Source organism: Micromys minutus, assembly GCF_963924665.1.
Source record: "Micromys minutus genome assembly, chromosome: 27".
Lineage (NCBI taxonomy): Eukaryota > Metazoa > Chordata > Mammalia > Rodentia > Muridae > Micromys > Micromys minutus.
Genome location: NC_137962.1, coordinates 4,954,932 through 4,959,338, shown reverse-complemented (window position 1 = coordinate 4,959,338; position 4,407 = coordinate 4,954,932). Strand labels below are relative to the sequence as shown.

General features: G+C 40.7%; 1 pseudogene across 1 annotated transcript; it reads right to left on the bottom strand.

Moving 5' to 3' along the window:
* Positions 1 to 1,725: 1,725 nt before the first annotated feature.
* On the bottom strand, positions 1,726 to 2,566 carry LOC308438117 (ATP synthase F(0) complex subunit B1, mitochondrial-like; annotated as a pseudogene). The gene has a single exon. The product of its transcript is annotated as an ATP synthase F(0) complex subunit B1, mitochondrial-like (transcript).
* Between the last annotated feature and the right edge of the window lie 1,841 nt (positions 2,567 to 4,407).

Below are 4,407 nucleotides of genomic sequence, written 5' to 3'. Positions count from 1 at the left end.
TTTGTGGGGGAGGTGACACTCAGGGGGATTTTCCTTCTCAAAAGAGAAGGGAAAGGTGGAATGCAGAGGGAGGATTTGCACAAGGGGGTACTGGGAGGAGAGGAGGGGCTGACATTGGGTTGTAAAATGAATAAATAAATTTTAAAAAATGAAGTGTATAGCCCAATGAGAGTGAAAGCTCTCGAGACATTTATTGGACTATTTCTCCCTTGGAGCCCCTTCCATTCTCAAGAGTTCCTTCTTTATGTTTCCTTAATTTAATTCACTATTCATGCTGCTTTAAAAAAAGACACATGATGGTCAAATGAAATGCCCCAGATTCCGTGATAGCATTTTTCTTAGGTTAACTCTTAGGAAGGAGATTACTGCACCGGCGTGTTGGGAGTACTGAGTAGAGGTGATGTCTTTGAGCTGAGGCTTGAGATTTGAACAGAACTAGAGCAAGGGTGAGTGGGACTTTTCAAGCATCTTTTTAAGAGGGTCCTCACAGCCTGTAAACCATGGACAGCTAAGACCCCTCAAAGCAGAGAGTGGGGACAATAGAGAAGAACAAGAACACGAGAGCACCTGACACTGTTAATACTATAACCACGATGAATAGACTGGGAAAATAACAGTGGGGCCAGGGTTGCTGGTATAGAATGATGAACGACGTATGTTTGTCAGGGGAGCTTACACAGAGAGCGGAGAGATGAGGGTTGGAGCTGGGAGGCAGCATGATTGTCAGAGCATAAGCAGGGACAGTGGTAGATCGGTAAAGGGGTACAACTAGGATGGGGGGAGGTTCTAAAGGTGTTTGGGGCTCTGTGAGATGTTCGAGAGACTGGGACATTTTCTCTAAGTGTGTAGGATTTGGAACTGGTGATATGCATGTGACTAGAATTATGCTGCATGTAGAACAAAGGGTAGAGATCAAGACTCCAAGCAAAGAGATCAGGAGGCAGTTGCCATAGAGATCTAGGAAAGCAGGAAGGGTATATATCTTAGTTAACATTTTCCACTGCTGCAATGAAACACCATGACCAAGAGGCAAGCTGTGGAGGAAAGGGTTTATTTGGCTTACACTTCCAGATCATAAACCACCAGTGGATGAAGTTTAGACAGGGACTCAAGCAGGGCCAGAACCTCAGCTTGTTTTCTTATAGAATCCAGGATCACCAGCCCATTGATGGCACCACCCACAATGGGCTGCCCCAACACCCCATTGATCACTAATTGAGAAAATGCCTTAGAGCTGGACTTTATGGAGGTATTTCTTCAACTATAGCTCCTTTCTTTCTGATGATTCTAGCTTGTGTCAAGCTAACACACAATCAGCCAGTACAACTGACCCTTGTCAACCTGAAGTACAAACATCACTATTAACCCACTAATCACTATTAGCCTTTTCCTTCTCATCCCCCCTGAGATTTCACATGAAAAACGCAACTTTAAATGTCCCACAGTCTTTACAGATTTAAATATTAAAACTTCAGTCTCTTTTAAACATCTCTTTTAGAATCCAGTCTTCTAAAACTCAAAGTTTCTCAACCGTGGGCTCCAGTAAAATGATTTTTTTTTTTTTGTTTGTTTGTTTCAAACATTTTATTGCAAGATGTTTTAACTAATTACAAGTTTAAACTATAACTTGGCAATTTCAATTGGGCAGCAAGTTGCTGCAAATTGCTTATTCAGATGTGATCAGACAACTCAAAGGATCAGAAATACCTTACTGGCCAATAGAGTTTAGGCACTAAGTGGACCTTGATACACCTTTCTCTGACTATTACAACTGAGACAGACACATTTACATAACTGCCGAGCTTGAGCCTTCTTAGCAAGCAGCTTTAGATCTTCAATGCACTTGACAATGGTCTCCTCCCTGTTGTACAGAGATGCTCTGCACCACACGTTTCTCTTCCCAATCTATCATGTGCTCTTCCTCCTGTGACACATCATGTCCTGTACAGAAATATGGTAGTCCAAGCGAATCTTTACCTCCTTATATGCTCTGTGTAGCCATTCCCGGTAAGTGACCTCCAAGGCCAGGGCAGTGTTATTCCTGGGAACACTGAAGTCACAGTGGCGCTTCTGAACCAGTGCCTGCTGTGATTTCTTCATGTCGATTGCATCCTGGATTTGTTTCATGCTCAACTTTTTTAACTTCTTCTAGTTGAACAATTTTTTCCTCGTTAAGTCTGCCAATAAATTCCTCCAGTAGAGGCATCATATTTCTTAATCACATAGACAATCAACCCTACTACTGATATGGTAGCGAAGGTCTCTGGGGTAATCATATATATCTTGTGATATATTACTTTGGATAGAAAATAAAGCTAAGCCCAGATCTAAGCACGTAGGGTCCTGTTACACCAGCCTTAGGGTAAAAGAACTGGAATAATTCTTCATGAATCAGCCCAAAGTGTACTTTTCCTCCATATTCAGGAAAAGCTGTTAGAGGGGCAAGGCAAAGCTGTCTTGTGTAAAAGACCCTTGTTGTCTGTAATATCCATGCACTCAGAACTGCCATGGTCTTCAGACATGAAGCCACTGTGGCAGCTGGAGAAAGTACCACCAGGGACAGCATTGTCCTCCAAGATCCAAACAGAAGTCTCTGTGTCCCTGTGACCCTGACCCCAGACTGTCAGGCCTTTTTTACTTACTGCTTTTTTTAAGAAAAAGAGGGATACCTATACAGATTTTTAAAGGCATTTTGGCATAACATCATATGAATATTTTTGTCAGTACTTAATTTTTTTAGAGGTTTGATAGCATGCATAGAAACCCCACTAGTTACCATAAACATGAAGTACATGCAGGACAGGATGTAACATGGAAACAGATTTCTTGTTGGGTATAGATTAAGCATAATGATCTGTGAATACCCAAAATTGCCTCAAGGCTATTATCTCAGCTCTTGGATTATTAATGATTTGAGGTCCAGGTGTACCACACTCTGAGAGGGTGCTATACATTTATTTTTCCCCTAAGAAGGACTGAGGCTTTCATTTTTTGGCCTTTGTTTTTCTTGAGCTTCATACAGTCTGTGAGTTGTTTCTGGGGTGTTCAGAGCTTTCTGGGGTTAGTATCCAATTATCAGTGACTGAATATTATGTCTGTTCTTTTGTGACTGGGTTATCTTACTCAGAATGATATTATCTTGATGCATCCATTTTCTTAGGAATTTCATAAAGTTATTGTTTCTGATAGCTGAGTAGTACTCCACTGTGTAAATATACCACAATTTTTATATCCATTCATCTACTGAAGGAAATCTGGGTTCTTTCCAGATTTTGGCTTTTATAAACAGGGCTACTATGAACATTGTGGTGCATGTGTCTTTGTTGTATGTTGGAGCTTCTCTGGGGTATATGCCCAGAAATGGAATAGCTGGGTCTTCAGTTAGTACTATGTCCATTTTTCTGAGGAATCACCAGACTATTTTCCAGAGTGGTTGTACCAGTTTACAACCCCACCAACAGCGGAGAAGTGTTCCTCTTTCGCTGCATCATCACCAGCATCTGCTGTCATCTGAGTTTTGGATCTTAGCCATTCTGACTGGTGTAAGGTGGATTCTCAGGGTTGTTTTGATTTGCATTTCCCTGATGACTAAAGATGTAGAGCACTTTCTTAGATGCTTCTCAGTCATTTGATATTCCTAAATTGAGAAAATTTTGTTTAGCTCTGTACTCCATTTATTAATAGGGTTGTTTGATTCTCTGGTGTTTAACTTCTTGAGTTCTTTGTATACCTTAGATATTAGGCCTCTATCTAATGTGAGGTTGATAAAGATCTTTTCCTACTCTGTTGGTTGCCGTTTTGTTTTCTTAACAGTGTCCTTAGCCTTACAGAAACTTTGCAATCTCATTAAGTTCCATTTGTCCATCTTTGACCTTAGAGCATGAGCCATTGGTGTTCTGTTCAGGAAAATTTCTCCTGTGCCTTTGTGTTCTAAGGTTTTTTCCCACTTTCTCTTTTAATAGATTCAGTGTACCTCTTATAATGTGGAGATCTTTGATCCACTTGCACTTGAGCTTTGTACAAGGAGATAAGAAAGGGTCTATTTTCATTCTTCTGCATGCTGAGTGCCAATTGAACAAACACTATTTGTTGAAGAGGCTGTCATTTTTCCACTGAATGTTTATAGCTCCTTAGTCAAAAATCAAGTGACCATATATGTGAGGGATCATTTCTGGATATTCTATTCCATTCCATTGATCCACGTGCCTATCTTGGTACCAGTACCATGCAGTTTTTAGCACAATTGCCTTGTAATCTAGCTTGAGGTCAGGATGGTGATTCCTGCAGATGGTTTCTTGTTTTTGAAGATGGATTTCGATATTCTAGGTCTTTTGTTATTCCAGATGAAATTGCACATTGCTCTTTCCAACTCAATGAAGAACTGGGTTGGAATTTTGATGGGGATTG